This window comes from Tursiops truncatus, chromosome 17 (assembly GCF_011762595.2).
Source record: "Tursiops truncatus isolate mTurTru1 chromosome 17, mTurTru1.mat.Y, whole genome shotgun sequence".
NCBI classification, from domain to species: Eukaryota; Metazoa; Chordata; class Mammalia; order Artiodactyla; family Delphinidae; genus Tursiops; species Tursiops truncatus.
In genome coordinates this window covers 6,132,601-6,156,910 of record NC_047050.1, presented here as the reverse complement: position 1 = coordinate 6,156,910, position 24,310 = coordinate 6,132,601, and the positions used below count along the sequence as shown (strand labels likewise).

At 42.2% G+C, this 24,310-nt stretch overlaps 1 long non-coding RNA gene across 5 annotated transcripts; it reads right to left on the bottom strand.

The window, feature by feature from the left end:
- Positions 1 to 894: 894 nt before the first annotated feature.
- Positions 895 to 12,466, bottom strand: LOC109548311 (uncharacterized). Of its 5 annotated transcripts, none has more exons than XR_002174391.3 (5): positions 12,160 to 12,295; positions 6,306 to 6,406; positions 2,771 to 5,665; positions 1,750 to 1,942; positions 895 to 1,230 (listed from the first exon to the last, which is right to left on the bottom strand). It is a non-coding gene; the product is annotated as an uncharacterized lncRNA (long non-coding RNA). The 5 variants fall into 5 exon arrangements; XR_012327159.1 differs by having other exon boundaries at positions 1,750 to 2,887; positions 5,565 to 5,665; positions 12,160 to 12,294; XR_002174394.2 differs by lacking the exon at positions 12,160 to 12,295 and adding an exon at positions 12,422 to 12,466 and having other exon boundaries at positions 1,750 to 5,665.
- Between the last annotated feature and the right edge of the window lie 11,844 nt (positions 12,467 to 24,310).

The window sequence follows — 24,310 nt, the reverse complement described above, 5'->3', positions numbered from 1 at the left end:
TAAGGTTTGGTCCATTGAGAGGTTGAGCAGTGAAGACAAACCCAAAGGTGACACAGTTCAGCAGCTCCAGAGAACACATGACCCAGATGGGGGCAGAGGACAAAGCATGGGGAGGACTCCCCACTGAGAAAGGGACCCCAAGCAAAAGGACCCCACACACAGGTAGCACAACTGCAAGAATGTGAAAATATGAGGATACGAGGATATCAATACTACTATTTTGTGAACAAGAAATAAAAGTTCATTAGAAACTCTAGGCAAAATCAAATGCTGTAAAAGAAAACTATGGTCCAAATTAGCAAATTCAAATGTCGTATGATGTTTATGGACCCGCCAAAAAGGACATAGAATCCTAGTGTACCACTTGGTCTAAAAGTAAATAATAATAATGTAACCATAATAAGGTAACTGCTTATCAGAAGTAATTCAGCATATGAAGAAGGCAAGGTTACAGAATATAATACAATGGTAGCAAACTAGCAATATTTACAATGTGAAAATAAAAGTATAATTTACAAAGGAAGGCAGGTAAGGGGGAAGAAATTTAGACGTGCCAATATCTTCATCTTATATGCAGATGAAATAGAGTTTTATTTCATGCAGATGAAATATGAGATAGAGTTTTATTAGTGTAAGTTTTTAGAAGAACTGAAAATAGTTGTCAATCAGAGATGAGTAGTATAGCTCAGCTCAATCTAAATTTAAAATTTAGATTTTATCTAAAATTTATAAATCAAGAAAGTTTACTTAGTGTTCTGAAAGTAACCACTAGAAGAAATAAGCATAGTGTAATAAGTGTCTCTGCGGAATGAATCTGGGGGGGGGGGAGGTTGTTGCTTGTGTCAAAGCTGTTATCTACTATTGGATACTGTCAACGAAGGATTAATCAGTCCATTTAAGAAGGAAATGGAAAATTTTATTCAAGCCAAATTGAGGATTAAAACTCAGGAACAGAACAGAATCTCAGAAAGCTTCCAGAACTGTTGCGCCCGTTAGAAGTCAAGGTGTGGTTATATAAGTTTTTTGAAACAGAGGGCTGTACGTTAAATGATGTATTATTGACAGTTTACACAATCCAGATCTGGCCCCTTACATGATCAGGTAGGAATGTTGTCTTCTAGGAGTTGTCCTGTTGAGGTTAGAAGGATGCTGCTCTTCATGGTTAAGCAGGTATTTCTGCCGATGGGGCAGGTTTGGTCAACGCATTATGTAGACACACGTTGCACAGAACTGGGGAGAGAGGAGGTCAAAGGGAAGAGAAAATTTTTTATGTTTAAATTTTTCTTGTCTTGCCATAAATACGAATTTTATTTCACAGTACTTTACTGTATGCATGTATTATCCTGATAGAGCTTTTAAAAATATTTATCAAAAGTCGTTGAGAAAAGCTATCTTTGTGGAAGATTGCCGAAGGACAGACAATCTAACCCTTCCTCTACTCATATTGTTGGACTAAGGTCAGAGTGTCGTAGCGTTGCTTACAGGGGCCGTATCCCTTAGGCTCCCTACCCAGGAAGTTGCTCGCTGAACTGTGATGGATCTCTATTGAGATCTTCTCTATAAGAAGCAGCCCTGAGTAACTCATTACTCTGTTTACAGTATGGATATTTTTAAAGATATTGTTCAGTCCACTGCTCCTGTCCTCCTGATAAGAACCGCCATAAAAACATTTTCTCTGGACTTAGTGCCAAAAATAAATGTGCTTCTCCTAAGCCGTGATTAAGTCTTCTCTTATGATCACTGACTCACCTGAGATACCACATTTCCTTCTCGATGTCATCATCTCAGAGTCCAAGAGGTGGTCCACTTCTAGATCATCCAAGCAGACGTTATTTCAATTCACTTGCCCTATGCTGAGTCTCTCTTTGCCCAAATTTACTCATTGAATTATCTTTACTTTTCCTTTATCTAGTGCATGTTTGTAAACTGCCTTAAATCCTTTCTGGAAAGAGATGGAGGGAAGGGAGTCAAGGAAGGGAAAGGGAGGAAATTTAGTCCATAGATTGAATAATGTTCTTAAGGAGACCTTAACCCATTCAGCTACTTATGCACAGAGAGACGATAAAAAATAATATCTCTATGCTAATAAAGAAATATTTTCTCCATTTATAGAGAAGATATTAATTTAATTTTACCAATTAAGACGTTATAAATCTAATACATAAAAAATAAACTTTTGATAGTTGTAAAGAAAATTCTCAGGAAAAAAAACAAAACAGGAATAGGTAGTATATGGCCTACAGATGGTGCTTAGATCGCCCACAAATTAACTATAGGCAAAATTCTGAAATCATGTACATATTCCAGATGAAAGAGTTCACAATTTTCATTAGAATTTCAAAGAGGTTTTTAAACAAATAGATCAAAGATCACTAAAAAAAGTCCGACCCCACCATATGTGTTCTTATTCAGTTAGGAGTTTAGGATAACTTCTTCCTATATACATTTTCAAGAATTTATCTATTTAAAAAACAAAAACTCCTCCTCTTCTGAAAATTTATTTAAAGAAAATGCAAATTCAAGGAAATGTAAATTTAAAGAAAAGTGAGATACTACTATACACCTATTAGAATGACCAAAATCTGGAACACTGACAACTCAGTGCTGCTGAGGATATACAGCAACAGGAACCTGCACGTGGTTATTTACAGCAGCTTTATTCATAGCTGCCCAAACTTGGAAGCAACCAACATGTCCTTCAGGAGGTGATGGATAAACTGGTACATTCACACGGTGGAATATTACTCAGCAGTAAAAAGAAGTGACCTACCAAGCCATGAACAGACATGGAGGAACCTTAAATGCATATCACTAAGTGACAGAAGCCGATCTGGAAAGGATGTACACGGTATGATTCCAGCTCTGTGACATTCTGGAAAAGGCAAAACTATGGAGACAGTCAAAAGATCAGTGGTTTCTGGGGGTGGGCAGAACACGGGGATTTTAAGGGCAGTGAAAATACTCTGATATCATCATCTTACATATATGATGGGTATATGTCATTATGCATTTGTCCAAACCCACAGAATGTACAACTAAGAGTGAACCATAGTTTAAACTACGGACCTTGGGTGATTACGATGTATCAAGGTAGGCTTATCAATTGTAGCAAATGCCCCACTGTGGTGCAGGATGTTGATAATGGGGGAGGCTGTATAGGTGTGGGGCAGGGGGCATATGGGAGATCTCTGAACCTTCCCCTCTATTTTGCTGTGAACGTAAAGTGCTCTAAAAAAATAAAATCTTAATTTAAAAAAACCTATGAACTGTGAACTCTGCAATTAGTTCTTTTGAAATTGATTTTACAAATAACACCTTTTTTTCTGATTATCAATACATACATTCATGTTGTTTCAAGAAGAAAATAATATCATGTTACCATTCAACTGTTAACAGGTTGGACAGATATTCTTCCAGACTTCCTTCCCATTCATCAGATAGTTTTTTAATGTGACAAGATGTATAGGTTTATGATAAGAGTTATCTGATTTTTTTCATAAAGCAAAAATACCATAAACTATATCTCTAATAATGTCCCTGAACAGCTAGTCACTGTAGAGTTGTGGTGGAGCTAAAAGAACATGGGATTTGCTGTCCCATGTCCAGATTAATCACTCCCACAGTGGACAATTACAGCACCTTGAACCAGGCACTGGACCTCCACAAGTCTCTATTTTCTCATCCACATGCCGGGGACAATAATAATAATAATAAAATCCCTTTCATCTACTTTTCTGCTGTGTTATGGTTAAATGAGAAAATAAAGTTGAAATGCTTTGTCACCTCTAAATAGCTCGACACCTTTTTTTTCTTTATTCCAAAAAATGCTACTATTTCCCAAGACATTTAAAAATTTCCTCTTTGGGAACTGCCTGGAAAATCCATTTACAAGTTACATAGGAAAACACATCTCCTTAACTAAGTTGAGGTTTATTTTTGACCCAACTACCCATGATTCAGCTTTGCTCATCTATGTTATTAACCATATCTCTTCTGTCAGTTTCTGAAAACCAAACCTATTTCTGAAGACGGATGATTCTGCAGCAAGGGAGACATAACTCACATTCAATATTCTCTGAAGTAAAAGCCAGAATTTTAGATAAAGTCTTTCTAGTAAGTGTTTAATTTCCCAAGGTTGAGACTTTGAAAAGAACACTCTTTCTGATATACATCTAGGCTTGGTTTTTTGCTGTTTTTGAAAGTTTTTCACAAGGTTTTCTGGTCACATCATAATGCGGGCCAATTTATCATTGTAATCCTTACATGTTTTATTTCATTTCTATATCAGTACTTAAGTGTTATAAGTACCAAGGAAAAGGGCATGATCAGACGGAGAGAAAAAAAAAAAAAGTCAAGTCAGAAAGGCACAGAAACTGCACACTTTAAAAAGGCTAAGGTGGTAAATTTAATGTGTTTTTACCACAATAAAAGACAAATAGTAAATAAAAAGAAAGGCACAGAGACGTGGATCGTAAGGCAAGAGAGCAATGTGAACACAAGTCACTGAGCTCTTTCTTCTAACGATTCATCACCAAGTAATAAAAAGTCTTGGAAGGAGCTAGTAATTAGTCATATTGTCCCACTCGAAGAGACCTTAATATGAGCAGACATAACACAAAGCCAGAGCACTTTCTCTACCTTCACCCCAGACTGAAAATTAGCCGAATTCAGCAAGCAATAGAAATACACAATGCATCCTTCAGAGTATGTTTTACAGTTCCAGGTGAAAGAGCCGTTTGCTAGAGTGGCTGTAACCTGCCTCCCCAAAACTCTCCTGTCCTTTTCCTGACAGTCACACGTTGAGTAATTATTCTTAATTTGTAAAGCTGAGCATCATTCTGCTGCAATCTGTTGCACACATAACTTCTATTATTGTTTTGGTGAGCAGGTCTTAGCAATCACCGTGAGATGATGCAGATGCTACAGATGGATGTGTCATAATAGCTGTAAACCACCAGAAGGCGCTCTAAAACAGACTCCTGGGAAATACTACACCTGCTGGCAAAGAGGCGGAAATAATGCATTGTCTGCAGATGGAGAGTTTAAACCACTTTAAAACTTAATAAAGAATTACAGAGTGGCTGAGGGAATTAAAACACTAAAAAGTCTCCAGAAGACAAAATACAGGTTTCTATAGGCATTGGGTTAGTACTGTATTTGGTTTTATTTTTTAAGAGAAAAAAATACACAAGAAATATTGATCCAATTAGTGAAGCCAAACAAACCATGAGAGTACATTTTCACGAGCTTCTCAACCCCTCCATCGGCCAAAACATTCCTTTTAGTGGAGTCAGCCTTTTGCACGAGCTTTGGAGGATGATTCCAAAGATGCTGAAAGTTTACTCAGAAATCTCTCTCCTGATTAACTGCTGGTACCTGAAATTCTTAAGACTTCTATCCCACCTTAAGAGCTTTAATTATGTCATAGCATTCTTAATGTCTGAGTAAAGGCTTTACCTCAACTTGGAGGGCTAATATTGACTATTGCCAGGATTTAGTTTAAACGGCTTAATCTTTTGCTATGCACCATCATATGATAGGAAGGCAAGGCTTTGAAGATTAACCTGATGATAATTTTTAATTATGGGGAGAAGGCCAGGTGTGCAAAGCTCTGACTGTAGCCGGTGGAATATTGTATTAGGGAATCTGCCAGGAACATGGGCATCTGTGGAAAGAGAACAGTATCAGCAACCGCAGCGAAGTACAAACAATGTAACAAACTCCCTGTGCTGGTTTGCTTGCTAGAGGCTGTCATTCCAAAGCACCACAGACAGATAGCTTAACCATCAGAAATATCAGTAGACTTTTTCACAGTTCTGGAGGCCGGAAGTCCAAGATCAAGGTGTCTGCAGGCTTGTTTTCTTCTAAGGCCTCTCTCCTGTGCTTCTGATGGCTGCCTTCTACCTGTGTCTTCACACGTACATGTCTGTGCCCAAATTTCCTCTTTTCATCAGGACACTGGTCATATTGGATTAGGGCCCACCCTGCAGACCTCATTTTAACTAGAGGCCGCATCTGCAAATATGATCACATCTGAGCTACTGAGAGTTAGATCTTCAACATATGAATTTGAGTGGGATGCAGTTCAGCCCATAACACTCCTGTGCTTTCCAGCGTTGCCCAGTACTTCTTACAATTCTGCAGGGCAGCGGGGTGGCCACGAGGCAGTGGAGAGGGCTTGAGCGTGGCAGTTAGGTCCCTATTAAACGGCCGGCTTAAACATTTCCTAGCAGTGTGACCTGGGGAAATTATTTAGCCTCTTCTTAGCCTTGGTTTCCCCTTTTGCAAAATAAGGCTAAACTTACCCAGCCATTGGCGTGGTGAGGCAGGAACATCTGTCTAACAAGAAGTTCTCCAGATTAAATTCAGTGGGAGATCAGACAGTCCTCAAAAGGAAAGGAGTATTCTATGGGAAAGAGGCAAGGAATGCTGGTTGCCAAAAATCCCATAAACACCTTCTACATTTGTGTCCTAAAATTAACTGTAACCCAACACTATAACGATTGTTATCCAGTTATTACTAAATCATATGATTTTTCATCTATAGCTTTTCACTCAGAGTACACCCTTAATCCAATTTAAAAAAAAAAAAAGCTTTTATATTTTTTTCTAAACTGCTAACTTATGGGGACTTCCCTGGCAGTCTAGTAGTTAAAACTCCATGCTTTCATTGCAGGGCGCGCACGTTTGATACCTGGTAGGGGAACTAAGATCCTATGTTGCTGCACGGCGCAGCCCAAAAAAAAAAAAAACAACAACTGCTAACTTGTGAGACAGTAAGATGTGCTGTGACGGGACTTAAGTGAACGAGCAGTAAAAAGAATGGCCAGTGGTACAGTGACATCGGTGAGTTCTAGCCATCCATCCGGATCACCATCGAGTCGTCATCCTCGTGGCTGAACGGTGTGGAGCAATGGAGTTCTTCAGCAGCCCTTTCGGGCCAGTGCTGTGTCTCAGCCCATTTAGCTCCTCTGTGTATGAGTGGAGCCCGAGTGAGGGAGGAATCATTGGCTCAATTAACTAGCATTAAAATACTGTATCCCTAGAATCATAATCAGGGGAACATGATCATTGACTCTGGAAAATAGCTGAGACATTTTCCCTGCTGGGTAGAGACGGAAAATTGAATTACATGAAATGATTTCCCAGTTCTCCATATGTGAACTATTCACATTCCAGATTGTCAGTTCAAGGGCTGTTGTTTGCCGCCATGGCCATGACCATGACCCAGCTAGTCAGTGACATGGCAGCTGAGAAGTTGTATGGATAAAAAATATGTTTTCCCTGGTTATTTACATTGATGGTATACTTTATAAAAACTACAGGAATAAAGAATGTTTCTTAAACTTGAGGTTTTATTTTAGCTGCCATATTACTCTTTTTGTTTCAAATATCCCTTCAGTCAAGTTAGAAATTCCAGTCTTTTCATGGTCTATAATTCTGTTTATCACAAAGTTTCTTAGCGGCTATTTTCTCTAGAATGGCTCCAAAACTCTTACCTTCTGGTATCAATGTCCATTCATTTTTTTTCCTCCTTTCTTTTAATAAAGTACCATTTTCCCCCGTAGCAAAGGATCAAAATGTCTTTCATACTTTTGCACTTCTTATTATATATAGGATAGGAAAATCTCTTTTATATTAAAGTAATTCATTTACAGTTCAGTTTATCACAACAACCAGAAATCTTAGCAGTTGTGTGGATAACTGGAACTATTCTTAGAACCTTCATATTTTTAACCCTTCCTGAAACGACAGGTGTGTCAAATAAACAAGATATTTCTGGCTAACAAATTTTGCAATCTCTCTTTCAGAAGCTGTCATATTCTAGAACTTCCTGATGGCTTTGTTTATTTAGTCGTTCTCAAACTTCCTCTCCCAAACCCATTGCTCTCTTAAAAATTATTGACAACTCTTGTTTATGGGAGGTTATATATATTAATATTTACCATATTAAAAATTAATAGCGAGATGTTTTTAAAATATTTTAAAATGACTATAAGGGCTTCCCTGGTGGTGCAGTGGTTAAGAATCTCCCAACGCAGCCCAAAATAAATAAATACGTTTATTTAAAAAATTAAAAAAAAATAAAATGACTGTAATAAACCCACTGCCTGTTAAAATGAATATTTGCATAAAAACATGTTTTTGGATTAAAATTAATTAGAAGAATAGCATTGTTTCATATTTTGACTATTTCTTTAATGTCTGGCTTAATGGATTCCCACAATATGCTTGTGCCTTTAATCCGTTGTGATATCTCATTTTGACTGAAGTATATGGAGAAAATCTGATCTCACAGGGATATGTAGTTAGAAAAGGGAGGAGTATTTAATAACCTTCTCATGTATTGATAATTGGATTTTCTTCTTTGGTACAACACTGGAACTCGACAAGTGGTAACTTCTTAAAGGTTGGTTGAATGGGGAAACCAAAACCGTATCAGTGAACTTTTCTTCCTCTGTTACATGAAAACCCATCAATCTGTCTCCTACTCTGAATGGATCTTTCACCCATGTATGATTTTGTAACTTCCAAATGTTGACAAATTTCATTATTACTATGTTAACAAAAAAATCACAGTTGCTAATATCCACACTGATTTCATCGAGAACATTCTTTTGAATATTAGGAAACTCTCAAGCTCATGGCGGTATATGAAGGTTTTTAAAAATCCTAAATTTTAAAAAAATTAAGTAATGTATTTATTGGCTGTGTTGGGTCTTCGTTGCTGAGCGCAGGCTTTCTCTAGTTGCGGCCAGCAGGGCTGCTCTTCGTTGTGGTGCACGGGCTTCTCATTGCGGTGGCTTCTCTTGTTGCAGAGCACGGGCTCTAGGCGTGCGGGCTTCAGTAGTTGTGGCACACGGGCTCAGTAGTTGTGGCTCGTGGTCTCTAGAGCACAGGCTCAGTAGTTGTGGTGCACAGGCTTAGCTGCTCCACGGCATGTGGGATCTTCCCAGACCAGGGCTCAAACCTGCGTCCACTGCATTGGCAGGCGGATTCTTAACCACTGCGCCACCAGGGAAGTCCCTAAAAATTCTAATTTTTGATTCACAGATGTGTGTGTACGTGTGTGTGTGTGCGCACGTGTGTGTGTGTTGCTACCTTATTTAGAAAGAGAATTTCTTACTGACTCTGGAAAACTTGCTCTTGGCTCATGATTTTTGTTATGAGTGACCTTTGAACCAGATCTTTTTGCAATAAATCATTTCTTCTTTTGCTCGCTTCCATTTGTTTTGGGCCATATATTTTGTTAATATACAAAGTGACATATATTTGTAGAAAAATTAAAAAACTAAACAAGTATATAGATAAATAGATAGGGGCTATATATGTGTGTGTGTGTGTGTGTGTGTGTGTGTGTATATATATATATATATATACACACACACACACATACAGTGTCCCCCCCGCCGCATCTGCAGGGAATACGTTCCAAGACTGTCAGTGGATGCCTGACGCGTGTAGGACGAAACTGCATGTGTGCTGTTTTTTCCTATACATACATACCTATGATAAAGTTTAGTTTATAAATTGGCCACAGTAAGAGATTAGCAACAGTAACTCATAATAAAATAGAACAGTTAGAACAGTTACTGTAATAAAAGTTGTGTGAATGTGATCTCTCTCTCTCTCACAATATCTTATTGTACTGTGCTCACCCTTCTTCTTGTGATGATGTGAGATGATAAAAAGTCTATGTGATGAGATGGAGCGAGGTGAGTGACGTAGGCACTGTGACCTAGCGTTAGGCTGCTACGGAGCTTCTGACGCTGAGTCAGAAGGGAGACCATCTGCTTCGGGTCAGCTGTCAGGAGCACATGGCATCTATGGCTGGGACCCTGTGTGGGGTGGAGATTTCATCACGCTGCGCAGAACGGTGCACAATTTAAAACTTATGAATTGTTTATTTCTGGAATTTTCCATTTAATATTTTCAGACTGAGGTCGACCGTGGGTAATTGAAACCACAGAAAGCGAAACTACGGAGAAGGGGGGGACTGCTGTACCCACAATATCACTAACTAAGACAACACTGTGAGCCGTTTGGTGCATATCATGTTGTCTTTTCCTCTGTTCTGTTTTAAGTAGTCATTAGACCTGTCTAGAAAAAAAGTAATCACAAGTAATTCATGCTCCAAAGTTACTTTCCTCATTTCCATCTAAATTAGATACAACTCTTAGCCAAGTTTTCACTGTTTTTTTCTTTTCCTTCTGGAAAGCAGTTCTATCACTTTTACGATACTATCAAGTTTTAGTTTCCTATGGCTGCTTTGTCAAACTACCATAAACTCAGTGGCTTCCAACAACACAATTTATTATCTTACCATTGTGCAGGGTCTCACAGAGCTAAAACCAAGGTGTCAACAGAGCCGTGTTCCTTTCTGGAGGCTCTGGGAGAGAATCTGTTTCTTGGCCTTTTCCAATTTATAGAGGCCGCCCACATGCCCTGGCTCACGGCCTCTGTCTTCAAAGCCACCAAGCATGGCTTGAGTGCTTCTCCCACTGCCATCTCATGGTCACATCTCCCTCTGACCACAGCTAGGAAAGGACCCATGTGATTAGATTGGGCACCTGCACGTCATCCAGGATAATCCTGCCATCTCAAGGTCCTTAATTTAATCACATCTTCAAAATTTCTTTTTCCATGTAAGGTAAATATTCACAGGTTTTGAAGATTAAAGTGTGGACATCTTTGGGGAGCTATTCTTTTGCCTTCCACGATTATTGGCAGCATTCAGAGGAGGCTTCCTTGTTTTCAAAAGCAATTGATATCATTTAAAAAGCAGTATGCCATATCTGCATGGGCTTCCCCAAATATCTTATTCATTAATCTGTGCTAAAGTAGATTTGGATGTTTCGTGTGGTCCTAACCATGACTATGTTCTAATTTCCACACTCTTTATGTATCCACAAACAAGTAATCCGTTTACACCTGTCATTTGTCACTGCCCTTCACATAAATGATTATATTAAATGTGGCAAGCAACACAACACTCAGTGATCAGAAATCTAGTCTACTTTTCAGTTAAAATCTCTTGAATGTTAAGGCCGTGTGTAGAGTGATATTTTCTACTCATTCACACAATGACAGCCAGGCCTGTTTTCAGTCAGCTTTCCGAGTTGACCTTAAGCCCTAGTGAAGAGATTAAGCAACAAAAGTAGGGTAAAGCAAGTAGTGCTTTCTGAATAATGAAACAAAGGGAGTCTATACTTATTAGGGTGGAGCAGGGCAACTGACGTGACTGCAACGATGGAAGAGAGAAGGTTCATTGGAAGAACAAGCTGCCACGTGTGGACACTTCAGTTTGTCGGGATATAGGCTCACACACAGCACAACTCTAAAGCACGTGAGTCAGGGGAGATGGATTTGTTAGCTAAGCTCGAAATACTAAAGGAAGGAGCACCCTCTGCAACTTGAACAAGGTAAGTACAATAAATAAGAGGAGATACGACCTCACAAAGCAGGTAATAGACTGATGGAGCTGAATTTCTTATTCTTGCAGTCAACTTTCGCTGATAAGGTGTGCATCGGACAGACACTCATGAATTGCTATGATTGCTACAAATCAGAAATGAGTGACATGATCTCTGTCCTGAAAGGGCTGTTGAGAGAGGTAGGCGGACAGGAATGTAGACCGATAATTACATTATAGTGTGAGCTAAACCTGGACTCCGAACGGGAGGCCGTGAGGATGCTCGAGCTTCCGAGTCTGCTCTGGCTCACTCAGGCTGTGGGTCGGTAAAAACGGTGATGGGGGAGCTCAGAGAGGAAGTGAAGTTTGACTCAAATCGTGAACGGGAAGTCAGAGCACAGGGAAATGACCGAGTCAAAACAGCTTTGCAAAGGCCTGAGTGTGTGGGCAAGCATGTTCAGACTCCCAGTCAAAGCACCCCGTTCGGGCTTCTGAATCTCAGAGAAAGCAGAAGTGAGCGAATAGCAGAAGCCGTGGACCCATATATTCAGGACCCAAAGCTACAATTTTCCTACCCATCCTCCCATTTCTCATCTGTTTACTCCTGTTATGATTAGTAGCCCAAACTTCTCAAGCCATTGACACAGGACACTCACTCTGAATCCCAGCTCCTCGCCATTCTCCCCTATCCTCCCAAACCCTTCGTCCTTTGTCCTGTGTAATCCTGGTTTCTTACACCCACATACCTTAAGACCAAGAGAGAAGCATCTTCCTCGCTCCATTTTGCTGCATTCAAATGACTTCTTTTCCTCCCTCCTTCAAAACCCAGAATTCCTTAGAAGTTAATGACATCAGGGCTTATCATCTACTGACACCTGCTTCGTGAAAGGCTTTGGCTCTGCGCTCACCGAGTTCCTCTTTCCTACCCTATCGTTACTCTTGATGACATCTGCACCCACACGGCAGAGCCAGCCGACCTCCCCGTCTGTTGTTCTATGATCTTCTCACCTCCAGCCATGTTTTCCTCTGCCCTATGACAGCCAGCTAGTGTCATCTCATCTCTCGTTTCTTTTGTAGCACTCATGATCTGCAATCACTTTTTTTTCTTTTTATTTGGCCGTGCCACGCGGCTTGTGGGATCTTAGTTCCCCAAACAGGGACTGAACCCTCGGCAGTGAAAGCGTGGAGTCCTAACCACTGGACCGCCAGGGAATTCCCTGCAATCATTTTATATGTCTGTTTGTTTATAGTCAGTTTTACCCACTAGATGCTCTGTAAGGACTGGGATTGTCTCTGCTTTGTTCATATTTATCCCCAGTCCTTAGCATTGTTTGGGTGCACGGATGTTGGATTAATGAATGAATGGACTACAGACTTTGTGTCAGAAAATATTTACAGATACGGTGGGAAAGATAGACAGAGAAAGGCTCTTAAAAAGTATCATATGCCATGCTAAGAGCTGGGTTTTACCCCGGGAACCTCCAGGAGATAGCTCCCAGGACATGGGAGAAAATATATATTCCAGCAAAGACTTGTACTCAAAAATGTTAATAGCAGCTTTATTCATAATAGCCCAAAACACTGAACACATCCCAGATTTCCACCAACTGTTGAAGAGATAAACAAATTGTGGTGTATTCATACAAAGATTACTGTTCAGAAAAAAAAAAAGAAGGAACCAGTAGTCCAGGTAACCACTTGGATGAATCTTAAGAGCACGGTGCTGAGGGAGGGGAGTCAGACAGGAGTTACTACATAATTGCTCATAATTCCATTTATATGCAAGTCTAGATAAGAGAAAGCAATAGACAGGAAGCAGATCAGTGGTTGCCAGGAACCAGGAAAAGACGCAGGGCTTCCTTGCAACAGGGCACAGGGAAACATTTTAGGGTGATGGAAATATCTGTATCACAAGCAAGGTGGAGGTCACGGGACTGTCCACATTTGTCAAAACGCATCGCATGGCGCGCTTAAAATTGATCAGTGTTATTGTACGTAAACTGTACCTCGATAAACCTGACTGAAATACAGATTTACGGATTTACAATATTTGTACAGATTTACAAATATTATAAATTACTAAGAGAAACAGAGGAAAAGCAAACTTTAAGATGATGTCGGAAACATGTTTGCCCTTCCCCCTCCCACCTTCTTCCCTTTGAAGCCACTGCTCTCAGGGAAGATTGTCCAGGAGCAGCTCTCACTCTTTGGGGCTCCGCTGGGTGTATTGACAGGAGTGGAAAAGTTTGTTTTCTTCCTGTGAGGTTACTTAGAGCCTTACTACAGGAATGAGGACTTCTGATTCTTCGTTTTTTAAAGGCCTCAGAATTGCTACTAGAAATGTACAATTGCAAAGAAAGGAGACTCTAGTCAGGCAGACATGAGATCAAATCTTGTCACTGTCACTTAGTAATTGACATTGTCACTTACCATTGGACATGTTATTAAACTGCCTAAAGCTTCAGTTGTTCTCTTCCGAAGAATGGAAATAACAGAACAATCTTAGAGATTTGCCAAGAAGTCAAGCAGTTCCTCAGGAGTGGCCGGTGACAGCTGCTAGATCGGCTTGGCAAATGTCCCTAGATTTGGGACAATGCGCCCACGTGGATTTGGGTAGTGTGTTACTTACGGCCCCTCAAGTCACATGGGAGAAACGAAGAGGCCCGGTGGACGTGGGTGCACAGTGGTCCTGCGTCACAGCTCAGGAATACCAAGCTTCAGAAACCCCCAACCGCATCCAGAGGCTGCTGGCAGACCTGGCTACTCTGTGCTCTGAAGAGAACTATTCCATTCATTATCCTGAGATGTTAGCAAGTCTTCCGCGGGGCAGGGAGGGTGAGGTCTTCATCGTTACGCTCCTGGATGTCTCCAGGGAGAGGATGCTCTCGATCTTTATTCTCCTGGAATGGAAATACTTCTGAACAGATTGACTGATGTTGCCTAACATGGAGAAATGTGAGAGAGTCATGGAGAATTAGCTCCCAACAGGACTGAAGAATAAATGAATGCAAAGTACTAAGCGTAGTGTTTTCTACAAAGTAATCACGTCATAAATTCAGAGGGCAATGATATTGACAATTACGATGATGAGGCAACACAGTGGGGGAAAAATGGCATCTTTCCTTTAAACCCGGCACACAATTCCTTTTAGAAAGGGAGCTGTATTTGTTGGGGAAAATGTGCTGATGAGTGCTTGCAGTTGCAGGGCAATGTGCGCACCCCAGGGTTTGCGTATTTGCTGACACCAGGATGAACAGAAGGGAGTGGAACTGCTCTCTTTAAGACTGGAAAGGAATTTGTTTTTCTAAAGCACTGTTTCTCAAAGAGTGGTCACAAGACCAGCATCAGTATTACCTGGGAGCTTAATAGAAATGCAGAATGTCAGGTCCCACCTCAGATCTACTAGATCAGAAACTCCGGGGTGGGCCCAGCAATCTGTGTTTCTAACAAGCCCCCGGTTGATCCTGAGGCGAACTACTTAGTCCTGGAGAGGCTAGAGGGAAGCGGGGTGGGAATTTGTGAGCCTGGACTCTTTATGGAAGAACATGAGGAATCCTCAGTGGTAGACCTAAAATGACTAAGAAAATATTAATATGGATTTTAAACAATTAATTACTTTATTTTTAAATTTATTTTATTTTTGGTTGCATTGGGTCTTTGTTGCTGCATGCGGGCTTCTCTTGTTGCAGAGCACAGGCTCTAGGCGTGCAGGCTTCATCAGTTGTGGCACGTGGTCTCAGTAGTTGTGACTCCTGGACTCTAGAGTGCAGGCTCAGCAGTTGTGGTGCATGGGCTTAGTTGCTCCGCGGCATGTGGGATCTTCCCAGACCAGGGCTCGAACCCGTGTCCCCTGCATTGGCAGGCGGATTCTTAACCACTGCACCACCAGGGAAGTCTGCATTTTGTTTTAATTTTCATGTATTTATTAATGAAGTTGACATTTCTGTATTTGAGAGAAGATAATGTATATCTTTAATCACTTTTATTTATCATTTCCTGCTTACCTTCTAATCGAATCTGTTCTAATCTCCGGTGGGTAACGTGCCTGGTAAAAAGTTCCTGGATTTACAAAGTACAAGGGAGAAGATCCTAAATGAAGAATGGTTCTAGCAGTTACCGTCGTCTTTACTCACGCAGGGAAAATAAACTATGCAGGTGACAGCTGACAGGTGCCCTTGGACAGCTGTCATTACCCGGGGAGGGGACACTGGTGCAAACATGGGCATATGTAGTTCCTGAGGCACACGGTGATTTTGCAACTGGACATAAGAATCAGCATTTCAGAAACAATTTTAACTACATGGGAAAGTCATTAAAAATTTTTTTAATCTAGTTTGTAAGAATTGTCTGAGAAAATGTGAGGTCTTCATCCTCCAGTAAGCTCAGCACTAAATCAAAAGCCTTGACAGGCATGAAAGGGAGAAGGGGTGTGCCCCACATTGCTTACGGTGAGGAAACACAAGTGGTACCCGTGGTGCCCGCCTAGCACCTCTTTGCTGCCTCACAACCTGGTCCTTCTCACACGCACATTTTCACTTGTTTTTCCTCCCCTTCTTCACTTAGCCCGTACGCTCTGGGGAAGGCTTACTCCACCTTCAGCTATAGAGATGGCCTCCATCTAAATCCCACGGACGATTCCATCTCCTTGACAAAGTCTTTGACTTACAAAGGGTAGCCGTGATCTAAGGGGTATGAGCAAGGGCAGCCCTGGTCTGTTGCTATGCACACTGGGCTACCTGTGACCTCTCGCCGTGAGGGAGAAAGTGCGCCGCTGGTTTGCTACCAGCAAATACCCATCGGCCCTGTGCGGAGGGGAATTAGACTTCCAATCCAGTTAAATGGTGCTGAAGGTCTAACATGGAGGGAGGGAAACTGTCTTCGATGACATTGTTAAGCCGCTGGCTCGATGAACCCTGAAGCCGGTTATACCTCTGATTTCCAGGTACCTAAGCTGAACATTCTCTTTGTTATTTAAGCGAGAAGTGAAAAGGAAAAGAGCTGGTAACTGTTCCCATCCAGCTTTTGAAGCTGTCCGTTTAGGTTCTGAGCTTCTATCAGGCTAGTTACACTGTAGTCAGATTTTAAAATTGTAAACAGATCATGTCACTCCCCTGCTCTTAAGCCTGCAGTGGCTTCTGTCACACATGACTAACAGTGACAATAATAATAATAATAATGACGAAGCATCTAGCGCCCTCCCTGGCCACATGCCTCTGGCCCCTTGTTGCCTCAGTCCCTCCCTCGGGGGCTCCAGCTGCTACAGCTCTTGTCTCAGGGCTGCTGCACTTACTATTCCTCTGTCTGGAATGCCTTTGCCCAAGGTCTTCACATGTACGTCTCTGACTTCATTCATTTACCAGTTCAACTATCGGTCATCAGAAGGGGCTTCGATGACCCCCTTATCTAAAGCAGCACCTACCCCCTTCACACTCTGTCCCTTACTCTGCTCTATGTTTCTTCTTGGTACTTATCCCTGCCTGAATTTATATCACTTGCTCTTTAAATCTGTCAATCTCACCCGAATGTAAGTTCCATAAAGGTGAGACTTGACTTTGTTCACAACTGTGTCTCCAGCACCTCGAACATTTCCTGGCATACAGTAAACAGTCAATACATTTTTATTGAAGAGAAAATAAAGAAGAAAATAAAAGTCTCAAAGAGTGATCTTCCTTAAGAAGAGCTATCAACGTCCAGTTGTTGGCTATTTTTATCTTGGTAATGGGGTACACACTGCTGGTCGGGTGACCCAAGAACATTCCCTACCCGCTTCTTCCTGGATGCTTTCCACTATCCTGCCGGCAAATTTTATTATTTATTTATTTATTTAGCTTATTTTTTGGCTGCGTCGGGTCTTAGTTGAAGCATGTGGGATTTTTCGTTGTGGTGCGCCGGCTTCTCTGTAGTTGTGGCCCGTGGGCTTAGTTGCCCCGCGGCAGGTGGGATCTCAGTTCCCCGACCAGGGATCGAACCTGCGTCCCCTGCACTGGAAGGTGGATTCCTAACCACTGGACCACCAGGGAAGTCCCATGCTTGCAAATTTTAAATACTTGCTTTTCTTAGTCTTCACTGCTGCTGTGGGCTTTGCCGATATAACAGTTCTGGCTGATGAGACGTAGTGGGAGTCTGGAGTGTGTTTCTGGGAATGCTTTTGACTGCCTGGCAAAAGGAACAAGCAAGGTGGACTGTCTTTCCTCCTTATTTCAGCTCAGAAGCCAGGGTGATTGTGGTGATGAAGCAGTGATCTTGTGACCAAAAGACCACAGGACTAAGAGAAAAGTCATCAGATGACTGAGCTATCCAAACAATGCCAATAATGAGAAAATGAACTCCAACTGTTGACTGAGTTTTCTGTTACTTATAGCGCAACAAATCATAACAGATTGGTGACAAAAAAGAGTACAATATTTAACAAATATTTACTGAGCATCGTAAGTGCACAACGCTGTGGTGAGTGGCATTGTGGCTACAATGACCAACAACTCACTGTTCCTGGTCCCCGAAGATTCCAACCTAATGTGGACACACACCCTAATAAGGAGGAGTGAGAACACGCTGAAGTCCCCGCCTGACTGTGAGGTTTGTGAAGTCACTGCCCAGTGCCCACCACCTTGCCTGATGTATACAGGTGTGAAATAAACGTACTGAGTGAATGGATGTGAGATGAGCTCCCTTTGGGTGCATCGGGGAAGACTTCAAAGTCTTGAGTGGCAACTTCAAGTATGGGTAGGATTTCAACAGGGAGAAATGGTGGGAGGAAGGTAAGCAGGCAACTTAGGCAGAGAGAACACAGGCTCAAAGGCCTCATGGGAGGAACTCGTAACATACATAAGAGAATGGAGATTGCCCTTTTTTTTCTAGGTAAAAAATAGGCATTTTTTCTAGGTAAAAAAATGTATGCTACGGCTTCTAACTTAAGAAAGGGTGATAGGTAAATATTTATGTCTTCATAAGATTTTAAAAATTAACTTAAGCAGATACACACTAGTGAAAAATATTTATTTTGCAAACAGAATACAGTGCAAACAATGTTCTTGTTTACTCTGACAAGTGATACCTTGCAAATGGGAGGTACATACATTTGCATATCCTCATCTGCACCGGTGAGTACAAAGCTCTTCAACGTTTTTAGAGCTTTAGTCTGTGAAGTGAAAATAAAAACATTATCAAGAGCTCAAAGATGTGTTTTGTGTATGCAGAACAGCTCTGAATGGAAATTGTTTCAAGAGAACAATGCTCTGAGTTTTATGGGGATGAGAATCAGGGGGCCAGGAGGAAGGGATAAGGTCTCTCCCAGAGCTTACCATATCTCCTGCAATGTGCAATTGCAACAGGAGGGAAGGGGGCAGGGCACAACCTTTAAAAGAATGACGCAGCTGTTGAGGACACAAGAAAAACTGGTTAGAACCAGCTAGGCCTTAGATGGCAGAAGACTGAACTTCCAATAGACCTTGATCCCCATTATACGCTCATGACAATACATCAGCTACATGACACACCCATGGGCACCATGACATTTCTGAGTCCGACCATAAGAGGCTAAAAAGTGGGCAGTGACCCAATTCATGGAACTCTCTGCCCCTTCTCCAAAATAGTTGGAAGAATTCTCCCAGTCATTAGCCTGTGAAATTACCCAACCTATATGTCGGGGCATCTCACCTTCTGAAATGGCCCACACTCTAGCTGTGGAGTGTGTCTCTCAATAAATCAACTTCTTACCTATCACTTTGCCACTCACTGAATTCTTTCTGTGATGAGACATAAAGAACCTGAGCTTCATTAAGTCCTGAGACCAGGTGTGTGATCTCAATATAAAAGACAGCGGGCTCAAGTCCGAATCTGAGTTATGTGGTTTCACAATCACCTTCATTTGAGGTAGGTGTTATTACCTCAAACTATGGTTGTCAGCAACTCAAGGTCAAGGTAAGACTGGCTCAAGGTTTTCCTCAGCTTCAGTGGAAGTCCAATGTCCTAAAACTTCTATTTCCTGAGGGACATCCATTTCAAAGTAACCTCTCACTCAGCCTCCACTGAAAACTTTTACTTGGCTGTATATCCTGAGATTTTTTTTTCCCATGTCTCCTTGGTAGATATCCATGTGAGAAAACCATGAAAATGTGCTACTAAATTTAATTCACACACACACAAACGGAAGATGTTATCCTCCCCTCGCCCGCCACCCAATCACGGCACTCGTTGGAATGACCTGTACAGTGAGTACAGAGACTTAACATTAAGAAGTCATGCAGGAGAGAAACCAACCAAGGAGACTGAGAAAGAGGAAGAAGCAAGGTAGGAGGAAAGCAAGGAAACTGTGGGGTCTCGGAAGTAAAGGGGGAAGAGCTGTGTTGTAGGCCATGTTCAACGGCACTGAATTCTGCAGAGAGTTCAGAAGAGTCGAGGGTGGAGAAGTGACCAGTGAATGTGGTGAACTTACAAGAAGCATCAGATTGGAACCAGAAGTCCAAGTGGGATGGATCGACGACCAGGCAGGGAGAGAAACTGGAGACAGCATGGGAGGCAGATGTTTCAAGAAGTTTCACTGAGGGTGGGGAGATGGAGGGAGATGTGAGATAAAGGGAACATTTTTTGAAAACTATATTTAGGGACTTCCCTGGTGGTCCAGTGGGTAAGACTCTGTGCTTCCAATGCAGGGGGCCCGGGTTCAATCCCTGGTCAGGGAACTAGATCCCGCGTGCCGCAACTAAGACCCGGCACAGCCAAATAAATAAAAAAATATATATATAAAAAGAAAACTATATTTATATTCAGATGGGAATGGCTCAAAAGTGAGGGAGAAATAGACAAAGCAAGAGAGAGAAAGAGGGGAGAGAGAAAGGATAATTACAAAGGCTGAGCTGTTGAGTGGGAAGGAGAAGTTTGCCTTTGATGGGAGCAAATATACTTCGAAACAGCAGGCATGAAGAGAAGGGAGCAGATGCCGGGGACTGGTGATTTTGGGTGGGAGGGTGAGGGAGCTCCTGCCTCAGTTCTCCCTTAGTTCTCCACAAACACACACTCTGTGACAGCAGAGGCGTATCCTTCCGAGCTGTTGTTCAAGAAAATCCTTTTGAGTGAGTTTCCTCCCCTTCTCTTGTGGAAGATAAGGCTGGGAAGTGCAAAACCACAGAAAGGGGGTGTAAAGGCCGTGTCTCCATCTGCTGGCTGCCAGTTATCTTCCCAGGAGACCAGGAGACAGAAGCGCTGTCCTTCCTGATGATTGCATTTCAAAGGAACGGCATTCAAGTCCTTGAGAAAGGCACGCCTGGGTTGTAAGAGGTACAAATCCATCTCAAGGGTTCAGAGAAAGAATTCACAGCTGTAAGCCCTTTTTAGTAAATGCCCTAAGAAACAGCAGTCGGGGCCCATGTCAGGTGTTGGCTATAACAAACAGTAAATTCTTTGGGCAGCCTCGCACTTTCTCAGGCAGGCACTTAAGCGGGGGTTGGGGTCATCTTAGGGATGAGGCCTTGAGCTGTCAGAAACTGTTAGTGTTGGGACTTCCCTGGTCGTGCAGTGGTTAAGAATCCACCTGCCAATGCAGGGGACACGGTTTCGAGCCCGGTCCAGGATGATCCCACATGCCGCGGAGCAACTAAGCCCGTGTGCCACAACTACTGAGACCCACACGCCTAGAGCCTGTGCTGCACAACAAGAGAAACCCGCCCCCGCTCGCCACAATTAGAGAAAGCCTGTGCGCAGCAACGAAGACCCAACGCAGCCAAAAAAAAAAAAAAAAAAAGATGTTTAAAAAAAGAAAAAAGAAGCTGTTAGTGTTTGTACAAGTCTTTTAACGTGGCGGGAGGGTGGTAGGCGAAATCATTTGTGCTGAGGGTCTGTCGTTTTTCTAGGCCAAGGCTGAGGCCTAGTTGAGAAGAAAGCTCAAAGGGGCTTGACTAGAGTTCGGTCAGGGAAAGAATCGTTGTCACTCTCCACCCACCAGGGTCACATCATCCTTTATCGTTTAACTACATGGAGAAAACTTGCATGCTGTTTTCCTGCCTTATTCCAGCCAAGGTGAATTCTCTCTTCCGAACTCATAGCATCTATTGTAGCACTTCTCATATAGAAAGTTACCATGTTGTACCTCTTGGCAAATTTTATTATCTTATTTCATCATGTACCTTCTCATGTTTGTCTTGGCTACCCGCCTACATCACAATTTCCTATAGGAACACTGGGCTAATATTGGCAACATCTTTTTACATCGTAGGTTCTGTGCAGCACTTGGTCATTACAAAACAGGAGGGACCGTGAAAGAATGATATAGCCATAGGACATGACAAAAATTGGTGAGAACCAACCAGGTCCAGCTAGGCAGAAGATTCAACTTCCATAGACCTCGAGCCTCATGCGCTCATTGTAATACATTAGCAAGGTAAATGACACACCCACCAGCATCATGACCGTTCCGAGGCCGACCATAAAAGGCTAAAAAGTGAGCAGTGGACCAGTTCCTGGAAAACCCCACCCCTTCCCCCAAATAGTTGGAACAATCCTCCCATTCATTAGCCTATGAAATTACCCAGCCCATATTTCGGGCCCTCTCGCCTTCTGAGATGGCCCACACTCTGTCCGTGGAGGGTGTATCTCTCTGAATAAATTAACTTCTTAGGCATCACTTTGCCACTCACTGAATTCTTTCTGTGATGAGACATAAAGAACCTGAGCTTCATTAAGTCCTGAGACCAGGCGTGTGATCTCAAAAGATCCTGGGTTCAAGTCCCAGTTTGGGTTTTGGCTGGGTTCCAGTCCTGGCACATGGGTTCAAGTCCTAATATGAGGTCCACGGTTTCAATTAGACTCAATCCAGGCCACAGGGCACCCACGTACCTTTATTCATTCCAAAAAATTGTAATGGTGGCCACCTTATGCGTATTGTTTTCCACATACTAGAGAGCTGAAATACACATTGACCTTGAAGCTTTAAAAATCTAACCCTTCAGAACCTGGTCTGTAAGACAATATTAGGTGTGTGTCAGCATATATACAACTTAAAGTTTGTTATTTAAGAATCCCTCAAAGGTGAACAACCACAGGCTCATTCTTAGGATATATTAAGGAGTCATAACTCACATCCACTAGGATAGCTATAATCAAAAAGTTAGATAATAACAAGTGTTGCCAAGGATGTGAAGAAATTGGAATCCTTATACCCTGCTGGTGGAAATGGAACTCCTAGGTGTGTAGTCAACAGAAATGAAAACATATGTCCATACAAAAACGTGTACATGAATGTTCATAGTATTATTCATAACAGCCAAATGGTGTAAACAACTGAAGTGTTCATCAACTGCTGAATGGATAAACAGAATGTGGTAAGTCCATACAATGGAGTATTATTCAGCCATAAAAAGGAATGACGTACTGTTACCCGAAAACTGGGTTCACCTCTTGGTGGGTGTAGAGGCAAAAGACACAACCAAGCCAAAGACTGGGAGAAGAAAGGGTTTATTATGACTTGCAGTGAATAAGGAGAACACTGCGAGCATTTCCTAAAGCAGTGTCTCTCCAAACAACAAAATTAGGGAAGTCCTATGCTATGGTACATGCATATTCATGAAGGGGCTTGGCAGTAGGCAGAGTCCAAATTTTAGTTGATTGAAGTCGAGGGTCAGAAAAGGTCACCGTCATCATCCCTTAGATTCCACTCGATCTGGTGGTTGGGCACCGGAGGTGGGATTTAAATTCTGCAAAACAGCTCAAGGCAGTGTTTTAAGCTAGTCTTTACCATTGAAATAGAACTGGGAGTCTTTACAACTGATTTGTTGTCTTTGCTGTTGTTGCTTCTCCAGCCTGATAAGTTTGTCCTTTTATTCTCTTAAGTTCAGTATTACTGCGACCGGTTCAAGGACAAGCATTGTGTCCAGGCTTAGATCACAAAATGGCTTCGGCTTATGTCAAGAAAGCCATGCCTGGTTCACTTCCTCTGTGGACCCCCTAACCCTATCTGTTTACAGTATTGAGAGGAACCTTGAAGACATTATGCTAAATGAAAGAAGCCAGACATAAAAGGCTATATAATCTATAACTGCATTTTATGAGATGTCCAGAATAGGCAAATTCCTAGAGACTAAGTTGGTTAGTGTTTGATGGGGTTGGGAGGCTTGCAGGGATAACTAAAGGGTATCGGTGGGTGGGTTTCTTCAGGTGGTGCAAATGTTCCAAAACTGTGCTGACAAACCCAAGTTCGCGGGCCTGACGCACCGTAAGGCCGCGCAAACTGAAAACGTCAGAGTCTGGGGCAGAGAAAGGCTAACTGCAGGGGCCAGCCGAGAAGAACCGATGGCCCATGCTCAAACGACCTGAACTCCCTGGGTGGTTTTCAGGGAAGGGTTTTTATAGGCGAAATTTGGGGTGAGCGACGAAGGGTGTGTGACTTATCTGATTGGTTGGTGGAGGTCACAGGGCGGAGCTCCAGGAACCCTGGGCTCAGCCTGAAGTTACCATCCTCCACCTGGTTGGGGGCCTTAGTTCCTACAGGATTCTGAGCTCAGAGCTAGCTTATGTGTTTCCCTTGAGGAGGAACTAGGGCTTTGCTTTGTAGAAGCGCTATTGTTTGACTGCTATTCCTTTGTTTCTGCCATCCCTCACTTCCCTGATTAGTAGCTGTTTGAATCTGCCCTTTGCAACGCAGGGAAGGCCTAGGAGACCAAAGCCTTTTTCTTCAAACAAAGAACAAGGAGCACGACAAGGCTCTGGTACCCAGGATCCTCCAGCCCCGCGGGTCCTGCTTAGTTTCAACTCTAATGATAATTGGACATATCTGTGAATATACTAAACACCATTGAATGCTACACTATAAACAGCTGAATTATTTGGCATGTGAGTTATATAAAGCTGTTAAGAAAAAGAGAAAGTCATGTGACTAATTATTTCAATTACCAAGAGATAAAAGGC